We start from the raw sequence: 15,511 nt of genomic DNA, 5'->3' as shown, positions 1-15,511 counted from the left end.
TTTTGTGGTATTGAGACTAGAAAGCAAGGACTCATCCCCCCTTTACCATACACCATATATTAATAGAATAAAACATACTATTATCTGTAGTCCTACTGACTTCTTAATTTTTATAATGTGGCTCTCTCCCAAAATATTAAATTACTTTAATTGCTGTACTCTGTGATGGACTATACTATACTAGCTATTGTAAAAAGGACTTGGTTTATGAACAAAAAAGAGAGAAGGAGAGAGAAAACACAATACAGAGAGAATATTCAAGTATTTAATATTGAATTATATAACTGAAGTACAAAAGAAATACTTTCTGTGTGTTATATATGTAGGTTCATGTGCGTACATATGGAGCACATGTGTTCATATGGTTATACATGTATGTCTAGTCCAGGGATTGATGTTGCCTGTCTGTTTCCATGGTTCTAGACCTATTTTTTGAGACTGAGTCTCTCATTGGCCCTGGAGGTCACGGCTTTCAGCTAGACTGTGTGGCCAACAAGCTCTAGAGATCTCCCTGCTTCCTCTTCTCCAGTGACAAAATTGTAGGGGTTTCCAGTTCTTTATGTGGGTTTTCAGGCTCAACATTCAGGTCCACATGCTTGCTCAGTGAATCAATTTTGTTAATTGAATCATCTCCCCACCCCAAAGGAAATTTTTATTAACAACTAAATGATGCTCCAAAACCTGGGCTGGAAAATCAAGGCTAAAGGTTGCCCAGCTAGTTGTACACCCTTCGTATATTTGTATATTTGAAAAATGGTTCCCATCATCTCCTTGCTATCCCCACAGTTTGTGGAATCCTAGGCTCGATGAACCTCCATCACGTATGGACAAAGTGGCAGCTGCATAAGTGGCCCACCACTTATCTGTGTAAGGTAGTGTGGGCAAGGGAGAGATGCTCTCCTACTACCCCCACACCCCGAGAGCTGTCTTCTAAACTCTGTACATGGTATAGCACAGGCATGCCTGCACTCAGACACATCACGTGTGTAGGTATGCACATATGCACATACACACACACATACACACAAGGTAAATTAATTAATTAAAAAAGAATGCAGGTGAATAGCACCTGGTGGCCTACACTCACTCACACATAATGTTTACAGTAGTCATATTCACACAGCTTGAACTGGAAACTGTATCACTGTCCCTAAACAGGTAGCAGATAGCCAACTGCTTGTTTAAGCATAAAACCGTATATTTATGCCCACCATGGCATTCATGAACCACAAAATGTTAAGCCAAGACAAAATTAACAGATATCACAAAGTTAGTTCTGCTACGGTAACAGAAAACTGAAAAGAGGAAACGTTTTGCTTGGCTCACAGGGTAAGCAGTTTTAGTCTATAGTTCATACACTAAATAGACCTGTTGTCTTGGGTTAGTGGTGGGGCAAAAACACAAGCGGGTTTCACACAGCAAGGGAAGTTGCTCACTTCAGTCAGGAAGTGAGAGTAAGGATGGGATCACGGTCCTCGCGTCTCCAAGAGCACACCTACACTGTTGTCCCTTCTAACCGATTTCATTTCAGTTACCTTCCAAAAGAGCCGTGGACTGGAAACCCTTAAACGCGTCTGTCCTCGGAAGATGGTTGCCAATAATACCAAGTACATAACATACAATTTCAGTTACATGCCATTCAAAAGAGATAAAACAACTGATGTTGGTAGAAATTTTAAAAGACATTGTCACAGGGTGAGGTTATGTTTGCACAAAGAGGTTTACCAGGGCGGTGAAAATGTTTTACATCTTGAAAACACGGGACCCAGCTATACCACTGCTAGGTATATACCCAAAGTTTGTTCAAGTACACAAAAAGGACACTTGCTCAACCATGTTTATAGCAGCTCTATTTGTAATAGCCAGAACCTGGAAACAACCCAGATGTCCATCAACGGTGGAATGGGTATAGAAATTGTGATATTTTTATACAATGGAATACTACTCAGCAATCAAAAAGGAGGAAATCATGAAATTTGCAGGCAAATGGTGGGATCTAGAAAAGATCATTCTGAGTGAAATATCCCAGAAGGAGAAAGACAAACATGGGATATACTCACTTATATAGACCTATAAGATATGATAAACATAATGAAATCTATACACCTAAAAAAGATAATCAATTGAGCGGACATGGGTTAAGATGATCAATCCTTGTTTAGAAAGACAGATGGGATGTGCATTGAACATATGACAGGAGTCTACTGAGCGCATCTGAAAGACTCTAACTAGCAGTGTTTTCAAAGCAAAGACTCATGACCAAACCTTTGGCAGAGTACAGGGAATCATAAGAAAGAAGGGGAGTTAGTCTGATGGGGAAAGGATAGGAGCTCCACAAGGACCAAATATATCTGGGCACAGGGTCTTTTCTGAGACTGACATTCAAACAAGGACCATGTATGGATATAACCTAGAACCTCCACTCAGATGTAGCCTGTGGTAGCTCAGTAACCAATTGGTTTCCCAAAGTGAGGGGAACAGGGACTATTTCTAACAGGAACTCGATGACTGGCTCTTTGGTCTCCCCACCCCCGAAGGGAGGAGCAGTCCTGTTAGGCCACAGAGGAGGGCTTTGCAGCCAGTCCTGAAGATACCTGATAAAACAGGATCAGATGAATGGGGAGGAGGTCCCCCCATCAGTGGACTTGGAAAGGGGCACGGTGGAGATGAGGGAGGGAGGGAGGGACTGGGAGGGAATGAGGGATCGGGACACGGCTGGGATACAGAGTTAATAAAATGTAACTGATAAAAAAATAAAAAAAAATTATTAAAAAAAAAAAAAGAAAAGAAAACACGGTGGCTCGCATTGCTACTGACCATGGTGTGCCTTACACTTATTAACGTGGATTAGTTTGTGGATTAGTTATTGTGCACCTAGAATCTGTACATTTCATCACATGCAGATCCTTCTCAGAGTAGAGCAGGAAATATACCCAGTTTCAGGGGTTTATATTTGCCCTGAATGTTACATCAGCTGACAGACATGTAGGAAGTTAAATTCTTAAGCCACAGTGTAGCTCAGTGGTTCTCAACCTTCCTAATGTAACCCTTTAATACAGTGCCTCATATTATGGTAACCCCAACCATAGAGTTATTTTGTTGCTACTTCATAACTGTTATTTTGTTGTTACTTCATAACTGCAATTTTGCTGCTGTTATGACTTGTAATTTAAATACCTGATATGCAGTATATCCTAACTAACGGGGACACACACACTACACTATACCATATGAATACACACCAATAAACTACGCACAAACACACACACACATATAATGTAAGTAGAAGGGAGTTCCTTCAGTAGAGGAAGGGGACTAGGTGGGAGTGAGACAGAGACAAAAGCAAGTAACAGGAAGTGGTGAACATGATAAAAACGTATTATGTAAATTCATGTAAATTTTCACCAGAAAATTTCATATGAAACCCATTGTCATATATCATATATGCAAACAAAAACCAAAAGAAGAATGTGAGCTTTGCCCAAGCAGTCATCCTTCCTGCTTCCTGACTGCATGCAACATGAGCACACACTTCTGCTTCCATGCCCTCTCCCTGCATCATGACAGACCACAGCCTTTGGAACTAGAAACTGAACAAACCTCTCCTCCCTTAAAGAAAAAACAGTTAAGCTGAGGAAATTCAGTAAGCCTGAAAAGATCCAGCCTCATCTGAACCCCTTCAGATGTAAGCACCCCATCAGGATTTTGCAGGAGATGCCACCTTCCTGTGGATAATGCCTTAACTCAGTGGGAATTGTGAAAGTGAGGCTGAATTCTCTGCTGCGTTTGATCTGTGCCAGTGTGCAAGTGCTAAGAATTAATTCTTTCTCTACCTGTACTTGTAAACATAAAATACAGTGTAAGAGGATTTCACTTATAAGATAAAGAGACTGGAACATGTCCTTGTTAGCTATGAAATTAAATGTCAGCCACTCTGTTATAACAAGCCTCAGATCTAGCTTCTTTAAAGCTTTAAGGGTATAAAAGAAGCTGAAAAGCTATAGGTAAAACATGGACAGACCCTTTGCTTTTATAAACAAACTCTGCCTTACGTTCCTTTCATTGCTTCTCAGAATGATAGGAGGGTAGGGATACCCCTGACAATATTTTTTATGATAAAAACTGACAAATTGTGTCTTGGCAGGAGAGAAATGATGAACCAAAAAAACATGGTAGAAAAGACATGGTTTGGGAATTTCTGAGTGTGACAGATAGGCAGGATCAGTACAGAGAGTGAAAATGATGCTTCACACATTATTATAAGAGATGGATGTTCCCATCAGGAACTGGAGCCTTTAGGCCATAATAAACCAATTATATATGTCTCTTCTCCATCATCTGAATGGTATACCTGGCAACCAAAGGTTGGCCTAGTGGAATGTCAGACCCAGTACAACCCTCTGACAAGCTGAATTTCCTGCCCTACATCCTTCTGTTTCATTCTTTTGGGGTGTGTGTGTGTGTGTGTGTGTGTGTGTGTGTGTGTGTGTGTATGTGTGTGCACCCACGCACATATGTGTTGCACATTTTTGTGTGCATATGGATAGCAGAGCCCAACCTTAGGGACCATCCACCTTATTATTTTTTAATATTTATTTTATCATGTGGGGGGTATTCTGGGCATGGAACTTGGGTCCTCATACTTGAGAGCAAGCAAGTTACCCACTGAGCCATCTCCCTATTCTTCTCTACCCGTTTAATGATAGCAAATAAATACACCTTTCCTGATGGATGGCACAGCCGCTGCTCTTGAGGTTATGTTCATCTCTGTCACCATGGAGCTGTCACTGTGAGTCATTATTCAATTTCAGGAATATAAACTATAGATGGCACATGACCCTGGGTAGCTTTGGGACTGCTATGAGCATAAGGAAATGCTCGTGATCACTTTAGAAGAAAGGTCCTAAAAAATTCAAGATATCATTTGATCTGGGCAAGGCAGGTAGCTTTATGAATAGTTTCTCCTTTTTAAACTAATCTTCTATTTTTTATTTCCTCATAAATATATACAAAAATTATTCCTGAAATGATGTTTGCATGTGTTTAAATGAAAATTCTGTTGTCACTTTTATATATAGTTAACTACACTTAGTGATCATACACTACAAACCCAAAGCAACTGTCACATGCTATGAGAGTACTTGACGACCATAGAGAAGTTATCATCAATATAAAAAATGATATAAAAACAGACAAATGAGGGATTCTTGGACATAAATGAGGTTGAGATGAACTTCAAATTCCAGAGCAGAACTGTGCCTAGGAGTGTACATACGTCAAGCCATCTGTTAACTCTCAGAGGTCAGTGTATTGTTTTGTGTACCTGCTTTCGTGTTTGCAGGCTGGCCTTGAGCTACCCATGAGGATGACCCTGAAATCTTGATCCTGGCACTTCTGCCTCCTAAGTCTGGTTATTGATAAGTGCCATCTTGCTCAGTTTAATTTTGTCCTGGGTATTGAACCCAGAGATTAAAGGGCTCTCAGCTAACTCCGCTAACAAAGATAATTACATGAGCCTTGTCACTGCTTTTTCTTGAGTTTTCTACATAAACTGTTTCTCTAGATAAATGTTTAACTAAGTCTAAGATGGTAAATAAAATAAGTGAGCAGCATAGTAAGTGACAGCTCTTGAAAATGTAAGGCTCATCCTGAGCATTTAGGTATGTATCATTTAAACTTAAGCTATCACGAGAGTAGATCATATTAAACTTCCCTTCTAGTTCCAGACAAAAGCCTACATGCTCATCTGACATACAAGTGTGGTGACCTGGGTGAAACGTTCAGATCCCATGGTAGAAGGAGAGAACCCACTTCTGAGTGTTTTCTTCTGACCTCCACACGCACACCATGATACATATGTACTTACACAAATGGGGAGGGGAGGGGAGGAGGAAGGGAGAAAGACATAACAAAATAAAGCATCCTTGTATTCTTTCTCACTTGCCCTCAATGCTGTTTTCATTCTGTGAGAACCGTTTCATCACAATCAAACTTTCAGTTTTATATCTAACTCAATGTGCACACCAACAGAAGAGTCTAAAATATGTCTGGATTTCTCTCTCTGGCTTGAGTATTCCACACCCGGATGTTTGATATTTATTTCATGGGTTATAAAAGTAAACCTCTGGTAAGGTATTACAAAACAGAACTTCCTCTAACTTCAGACACCAAACTTACACTTTCCTTTGATATTTACAGTGATATTTATTTGATATTTACAGTGAGAATTGTGTACATTACTAATGAGTGGATTTGGTCTACTGAGGGAGAAAAATCAATATATTGGTAATTAACTCCCCACATTTGTCCAGAAACGTCCACACAGAATTTATCCACAGTCTAGAAAAGTTCTTGATGTGTTCTTAAACAACAGGACAATGGGTCAGTGAACACCTTGCCCATAATGTCAGCAAATCCCTTTAGAGCAAATATTTGTAACCCAAACTTTTGAAGAGGATGTTTGCCTAAGATTAAGAAAAGTCAGAATTTTAAGAGTGATATTTTCTTTGGCATTAAGGATTCCAATTGAGCAGCACTTGAAAAGGATTAGGTATTTAGTAAATGGATTGACAAAACTGAAATAAGCCCACCACAATTCAATCTAAGTGGAAATTAAAAAGAATCCTTAAAAAGATGGTTAACACTTCCCTGCTTATTAAAAAGGAAAAGAAGTTTAAATGCATACTTTAACCTCAAGCACATCTGTTAAGTTGGTCCTGAGTCTAAGATTGGAAAGCTGCACTTCAGCCATTATCAGACAATTTTAATGAGTAATGTGTCATGCAGTCACTCCTACATTAAACCAAAAATTTTATTCAGCACTTAAGAAGCCTGCATGTTTGTCCTTTTCTAAAACCCATGAATTTCGTGGACACATGGGCACCTAGAAGAAAGCCATTGTTCTCAATGTGGCTTTCAGCACAGCTTTAGAGGAAACCAGAACATCTATGTGGCGGCTTCTGAGTTACAGCCTAAAAAGACAGTCGCTATATATTTTCACGTTCTCTTCCCTGCCTCCTACTCATTGCTATTTGCAATGCAGACAAAATGAGTGCCACATCTTCAAGGTGGCAGAGAGAAAACTAGAGGCACCATTTATGTCTGAGAACTTTATGGACCAGGCCTCCACACCCAGAAAGTGCAGGGAAAAAAAATTAAAATCCTATCTTTCTGAGTCCCTGTTATTTGGCATTTTATATTAAATGTGGTGAAGCCTAATCCCAAAGGTACAAAAAGCAAATTTTAAGGTATTAAATAAGTGCTACAGTAAATGCAAATGAGAAATATAATTCTTATCGACAATCTGTTTAAAACTGAGCAATGTAAAAAGTGCCAGTATAGCTTATGAATTCTACCACTTGGGTATTTGTTTTTTCGTTTTGTTTGTTGGTGTGTGAGAGAGAGAGTTTTCCTGGCGTATGTATTTGTTAGTGTGGGTGCATGCACATGTGTGTGAGGGTACACATGTTTGGATGTACATATTACGGAAGACAGAGGTTGACCTCGGGTGTCTTTTCTTGACTGCCCTCCACCTTGGTTTCTGAGCTAGGATCTCTCCGTAAACCTGAAGTTCATTGTTTCACTTAAGCTAACTGGCCAACGAGCTTCAGGGATCCGCCTATCTCTGCCTGTATCTGCCTATCTCATCCCTGTGATGACAAGTGTGAGCCTTTATACTCAGCCTTTTACATCAGGCCTAGGGATCTGAACTCGGCTCCTCACGCTTGTACGACACACACTTGACACACACTCAGTCATCTCCCCAGTCCACAATTTAAGTGCAAATCAGCTCCCTTCCTCTTGGGGATAACCACTGCCTTCCTCTGGGGAGTCTTCTGCTGTCAAGAGGTCAAAGTTGACCCCACTTTCCAGCCTGGACAGTTAAGTAGTAGCCCTCGTAACTGACTCAGGCATCAGCTCATGAAGGAGACTCTGACGGCCGCAATCAGCATCACTCTGACATGGTGCATGATAGAGCGCAATTCAGAGCTTCTTTAGCAAACATCTGTTATGCCTCTGTCTTTCATCTGGCTTTACGCTGAGGAGGGACACTCGACTGTTCTAAATCTCCTATCTCCTTCCCATCAGCAAATACCCTTGGGGAAGTATTTCTCAAGAGGTGACAGCACACAAGACCTCAAGCTAACCCACAGAAACGCATTTCTAATGTGTCCATTAATAACATCTCTTTGGGATGAAATAATACATTCAAACCAGAAGAGTGAACTTTAAGACTGTAAGGACTAGAGAGGGGATAAAGAGGAAGAAATCCAATGCAATTTATTTGCAGATATTGGGGGTTCCATGGTGTTTAAAGACATGGAACCAGAAAGCTCTACATCTGGGGCTACAGCTTCCTACAGGAGAAAAAGAGATAGCATGCCAAGACAAGCAAGGAGGTTGTCTTACACAGGGTTACTATTGCTGTGATGAGCACCATGACAAAAAGCAAGCTGTCCATGAAAGGGTTTGTGTAGCTTACACTTCCACATCACCGTTCACCATCAAAGGAAGTCAGGGCAGGAACTCAAATTGGACAAGAACCTGGATGCAGGCGCTGATGTAGAGGCCTTGGCAGATTGGTGCTAACTGTCTCACTCCTCGTGGCTTTCTTAGCTTGTTTTCTTATAGACTCCAGGACCACCAGCACAGGGGTGATGCCACCATCAATCCCTGATCAGGAAAATGCACTACAGGCTTGCTAACATCCTGTATCGAGGCATGTTCTCAATCAAGGTTCCTTTCTCTCAGAAGACTCATTCTTCTATAGAGTTCATATAAAACTAGCCAGAATAGATGTCCATTTAGTACAATAGTGAAGATGAGGGGAATATGAAAGCAAGAACATGAAAGAAATATCAGCATGTTAGCAGGGAGAATTCATGTAAGTTAGACTTTACTAATGAGTGGGGATAATTTTTTTACTGTCACACATATATAAGAATTTTCAGGAAAGAAAGTTATGTCCTCTCCAGTAGGCATTGTTGGATTATTTACACATCTCTTTTTCTTGCTTTTTGTCACAGAAGCCAGGAAGAAGTAACAACAACAAACAAGAGCTATTTTTCTCAAACCTGTTACCAGTAAAGATTTTATATATAAACAAAAATCTGCTGTGGTCTCTTAGGAAATGTCTTGCTTCCTGGCTGAAGTGAAAGATATGGCTTACCCTCAGGCCTTTCCCACACCTTTCATTTCTATTTTCTTTCCCTGAGGGAAATATGGTGCCCAAATGTAGAGGAAAGGGAGGAAAGTGGAGCATGTGGTGTTGACAACAATGACACGGTGGGTGGCTGGCTCTGCTGATCCTGTTCAGAGATACACACAAGCCCTTACTTGACTCAGCTACTGTTAACTTGGATTTTTATTCCTTGTATATCAAATGATGCATAGCTATTCTAAACCCAAATTCAAAATAGTCTATTTTAGATCAAACCTATTATAGAGATAATCTTTGTTTATAATGCAGTTTTTAATAATTCATTGAGTAACTAATTTGAGGGGTTTATTAAGTTTATTAGCTTTGCATGTGTATATGAGAGAAAGAAAAAGAGAAAGAGAGAGAAAACACATATGTATGCCACAGTGTTCTGTGGAAGTCAAAGGACAACTTTGATCCTTGCTTTCCATCCTCTTGTTTACTCTCACTGCATACAGTAGAAGAGCTGATTCATGAGCTTCCAGGAATTCTCCTGCGTCTCCCTACCATCTTACCATAGAATGATTACAGACATGTGTTACCAAGTCTGGCTTTTATGTGGGTTCCAAAGAATTCAAACACATTTGAACAGCAAGGTCTTTACCCACAAAGCTATCTTCCCAGCCCGAATTACTAGTTTTGAAAGAACTGTATGTACAGATAACCATTCAAGTCCCTCTGTGTCTGCCTCTTTGATTATGGAGAACTGAAGAACAGCCCTTCTGGGGGGAATTGCTGTCCTCCTCCCTCAATTGGCAGGGAGGGAGGGGAAGCGGTGTGGTTTCTCAGTGATTTCTATAGTTCCCTTCCTCAGAATGGGAGATTACCACCAGCCCAGGTATTCTTAATCAATTTTTATTACTTAAAACAGAAAATAACTACTTAGCAAATAAAGGAGATTTTTATCAAAAGCAATAAACTGCAAATGCACTTGAAACTGTTTAACTGCTAAACAGATTAAAGTATTCCTGATAGGAGAAAGGCACAAGGCCTTGAATTTCTAGAGGAGAAAGCATCTGCATTTGTCTCAGAAAACTCTTTGAAGAATACACTGAGAAACTCGATGAAAGATCTGCAGACATAACAACCAAGGATTCCAGCCAGGATGAAATAAGGGGTACCAGAATAGCTCATAAAAGAAAGCTGGCCACAGTATACAAAATACCTATTTTTAAATGCTGGAACATGGATCATACAGCATGTAGTTTTTAATAGAAAAGAAGGCAAATGGGATGAGGCCCACAATGCCCCTGGTGGTATGCCGAGAGGTATTTTCAGACTGCATGAGGAAAGGCCAAGCTGCAATGAGGAGAAAAAGATTGAGTTTGGAGATGATGCCGTGGTTGGAATTTGTAATACACAGTGTTAGAAAGGGAGACTGAGACATGGAAACTCTTCCAAAATTTTCTGTAAGTCTTTGGCTGAAAATGAAGCTGAGTATGTGTAGGATGAGACCCTCAAGAGGCTTAGGAAAAATTATCCAACAGAGAAAGAACAACTACTGGGGACTATAAGTTGAACATTCTCTAGAATTCAGAGGAATGTGAGTTGTTTGAGTTTTACTCAACTAGCATGCAGAATCTTTCTTGAACATTTGTGACATATAACAGAGTCCAGAAATGGGCTCCATTTTTAAAGAATAGGACAATGAACAAGTATATGCATTGTACAAACTGAACTTAAAAACATGTTTGGAGAGAATCAATTTGAATTCCACTAAAATAGTCTCTCAAAACAAAGTCCAGACTCTTCTACGATGTCATATATCCTGTGTATCAATTTCAGAACACTGCCATAACAAATTAAGGTATATTTAATGGCCTAAGGCCATTATTATTTCATGGATAGGTAAGAGTGGTGGTTTGAATAAAAATGTCCCCCACAGGCTTATAGATTTGAATGCTACCACAGGGAATGATACTATGTGAAATGATTAGGAGCTGTGGCCTTGTTGGAGGAAGTGTGTAACTGGAAGTGGGCTTTGAGGTTTTCAAAAGCCCAAGCCAGACCCATTGGTCCTCTCTTCCGGCGGCCTACAGATCCAGAGGTAGAACTCTTAGCTACTGCTCCGGTGCCTGCATGCTGCTGTGTTCCTTCCATGTTAATAATGGATTAAGCCTTGAAAACTGTAAGCAAGCCCCAATTAAGTGATTCCTTTTATAAGAGTTGTGGTTATGGTGTCTCTTCAACAGCAATAGAATATTCACAAAGACAGTAGGTCAGAAGTCCAGTACAGTGTGTGTCAGCTGAATGCTTTGTTTAAAGCTTACTAAGGCTAAAATTAGGATGTCAGTGGAATGCTGGAATGAGTTTCCCAAGTTTTTCAGGTTGTTGGCTGACTGTAGTTCCTCACAGACGAGGATTGAAATCCATTTTCTGCTGTTTCCTGAGGATAGTGACTTACATCTCTGGGATTCCCCAGCTATTTTGGCTTGATCTTCTGACACATCTTTTAATCATCCTGAATGAGGTAACCCAGACCCCAAAAGACGTGCATCGTATGTACTCATTTATAAGTGGATATTAGCCATAAAGTACAGAATAACAATTCTATAATCCACAGACCCAAAGAAGCCAAGAAGGACCCAAGGGAGAATGCTTGAATCTCACTCAGAAGAGTAAATAAAATAGACATCTGAAGTAGAGGGAGAGAGGGAAGACGGTGGGAGAGGGAGCAGAAAGGGTATCAGGGGTGAGAATCAAGTATGGGGAGAGTGGGGGTGGTGCTGGGAAGGAGCACCAGGAGAGAGAACAGAAATCAGTGGGGGCCATCTCTGGAGCAGAGAAGGCTCCCGAGAGTCTATGAAGGTGACCCTAGCTGAGGAAGATATGGAGCCTGAATTCAACACCTCCTATAGCCAGGTGAGATTTCCAGTGGAGAGAGGGGGACACCAACCAATCTATAAAACCTTCCAACCAAAATTTGTCTTGCCTACAAGAAGTGCAGAGATAAAGATCGAACAGAGATTGAGGGAATGGCCAACAGTGACTGGCACAACTTGAGACCCACCTCATGAAAGAGAACCAACCTGTCACTGTTAATGATACTCTGCTATGTGCGCAGACAGAAGACTAGCATAACTGTCTTCTTAGAGGCTTCATCCAGCAGCTTATGGTAACAGATATAGAGACCCACGGCCCAACAATAGGCCCAGCTTGGGAGTATTGTGGAAGAGTGGGAGGAAGGCTAGAGTGAGCCAGAGGGGTCAAGGACTTCACAAGACAACCTACAGAGTCAACTAACCTGGGCCCATGGGAGCTCACAGAGACTAAACCGCCAACCAAAGATCATGCAGGGGCTGGACCTAGATCCCTTACATATATGTAGCAGATGTGCAGCTTGGTCATAATGTGGGTCCCCTTAAAATTGGGCTAGGGGCTGTCTCTGACTTTGTTGCCTGCCACTGGATCCCTTTCCCCTAGCTGTGCTGTCTTGTCAGGCCTCAGTGGGAGAAGATGCACTTAGTCCTGCTGTAACTTTATGTGCCAAGGCAGGTTGATACCCCTTGGGGGTCCTCCCCTTCTCTGAGAAAGGGAAATTGGCGATGGTGGGACTGGGAGAAGATGGGGGCTGGGATCAACCTGTAAAGTGATTAAGTGAATAAATAAATGAAGAATAAAAAGATTTTTGTTTTTAATGGTTTATATTAGATTCGCTTATTTTCATGTACCTAAGACTCCAAATACTCTCAAATACTTAAAATTTGACTGAAATCTTCGTCCATTTTCTTACGCATTACTAATTCTCCTCTTCTTCATTCCTTTGACTCAGACTGACCTGACATCATTGCTCTTCACCTATAATGCTTCCTCTGTCCTTTCTTGCACTGTGGTAGCAACTTCTTTCAACTTCTCTTTGTCTGAAGATGTCATTATTTTCGAAGATAGACTGAGTAAACCCAGACTTTTGGAGTCCAGCTCTATTTCCAAACCTCTGAAGGCCTTTTCCCATGGTTTTCAGGTTTGTGTGGTTTCTAAAGAGAATCTGTAGCCTCTCTCAACTCCTTAAGGCTGTCCCTTTCTTCAGACTACTTTAGGGATGTTTGTCTTTTCCTTGTTATTGTGCATTTGATTGTGTGTTGGTTAGGATTCTTTTGCCTAGCTTCAGGTGTGTCGAGATTCTTGGATATGCTTGATATTTTTTATCAAGTCTAGAAGTTTCTTTGCCCCAGGACTGCAGTCGTTTGCTAGGTTGGATGCTTCCACGGCTGAAATCACTAAGGCTCTGTGTTTTGCTCTTCTTTGTTTTATCTCTTGTGCTTCTTTTCTTTCTGAGCATAGGCCTTGTCTTCTGTAGAGTCTAATCTGTTTTTAAACCCACTCAGTAATGATTTCGTTTCAGAGATGTTCTCTGCAACAACAGAAACCCTCCTTTCATTTTCAAACAAAAATGATTGTATTTGTGTGTGTTTGTTTGTTTTTATCACTGTAAGAAAAGCATCCGACAGAAACAACCTACAGTAGCAAAGAGCCATTTGGTCTCCTGACTTCAGGAAGATTTCAGTTCATCTCATGGCAGGGAAGGCATGAGGAGATGGTATACCCCTAAGTGGCAGAGAGAGTTTACATACTGGTAGGGTAGGAAGCAGAGGGCAGCCAGCACTAGAGACCAGGCTAATATTTTCAAAGGTGTTCTTCCAGTAATCCATTTCTATTAGTTGGGTTCAACCTCCAGAAGTTTCCATGGTGCCTTAAACAGTCTGACCCATAAAGGAAGAGCTCGCGAGCCTTCAGATCATGGTTACGGCGAACACACCTTAGATGTAAGCCATCACAGGTATCAACTCATTGAGAGTATGTTAACAATTCTCAGTGTATAAAGCGGCTTCAGCACTGAGGAAAGCTGTTTGCTGGGTTCCTTTTTTTAAAAAATGAAATACATACCAGAATGGCAATGTGGTTTGCCGGCGTGGTACTTATGTAACTCATCTGAACTTGATTCTCACATTCACACATACTCTGACACAAAATATATTCACCATATCATCTAACAATTCCACCCAGTTATTTACCCAAGAGAATAGATAGATAAGTTCTTGAAAACTTACGAACCAAGGTGATGCTTTTTTTTTAAGATTTATTTATTATTTATAAAGCCTTCTGCCTGCATGTGTGCCTGTGAACCAGAAGAGGGCACCAGATCTCATTACAGATGGTGTGAGCTACCATGTGGTTGCTGGGAATTGAACTCAGGACCTTTGAAAGAACAGCCAGTGTTCTCAACCTCTGAGCCACCTCTCCATCGCCCTTTATGTAACACACCAATGCCTCAAAAAGTAGTTGGTGCCCGTGTTAATTAAGTGAAGTAGATGAATCAGTAATACTGACTTCATGTGACATTATAACAAATGCAGAATTTCTGGTCCTATCCTGAATTCCTTAAATCAGTACCTACATCTGAACAAGACCCCCGATATGTGGAGCTCTAGGGTGTGGGTAAAGTGCTTCCCAAGTGTGAGGACCTGCGTTCCGATGCCCAGAATCCAGGCAAAGACATGGCAGTCTGTAACCCCAGCGTTGTACCACAGCATGGGATCTGAAGACAGAGTGGTCACCAGAAACCCCCTGGCCAGCTAGCCCGGACCACACAGCTATGAACAGCAAAGACACCCTTTCCCAAACAAGAAAAACAAGGACAGGCATCTGAGCTCGTCCTCTGACCTCCGCACACATGGCACGGAGTGCACGCGCCCCACACTTGCACACATCATACCTAGCACACACAAACGTGCACATACACGCATACACTTTTTTAAAAAATTACTTTTATTGAATAGATGAGTAGAATCCAGTTGCAAGATGCTTTAGCAGTCAGCACGCCTCAAGTTTGAGCGTGCATAGGATCTGGGACTTTAAAGTATTTTATTATTATTAATATGGGAGGATACGTGTCATGGTGAGTGAAGGAGGGTTCACGGGTCAGCTGCGTGGAGTCGGCTCTCGCCTTCCACGAGGACTGGAACTCAAGCTCCCTGACTTGCCATAACAAACACTTTACCGGCTGAGGCACCTCAAGGCCACAGACCCGGGGGTCCGGGTCAGGGGAAGGTACTGATTCAGGGAATTTGGGATAGCACCAGAGATTGTGCGTTTGTGACAATGCCACATGGGGTCAGCGTCACTGAGTCCTCTAGCACACACGAGTCGCATGGGCACAGATGGCTTTTCTCAGGGGTTAGTCACTACTAAGCTGGAAGATGAGAGCCGAGTTTCCTGTTGCTCCCCGTGGGCTGTTGAGAAAGACAACTATAGAAAACGTAACTGAAAGTATCACGTAGACCTGTGGCCTAGGCGAGGCTTAAGGAGTCAAGA

This window comes from Meriones unguiculatus, chromosome 17 (assembly GCF_030254825.1).
Source record: "Meriones unguiculatus strain TT.TT164.6M chromosome 17, Bangor_MerUng_6.1, whole genome shotgun sequence".
NCBI classification, from domain to species: Eukaryota; Metazoa; Chordata; class Mammalia; order Rodentia; family Muridae; genus Meriones; species Meriones unguiculatus.
The sequence above is the reverse complement of the archived record's forward strand: the minus strand, read 5'-3'. Positions refer to the sequence as shown.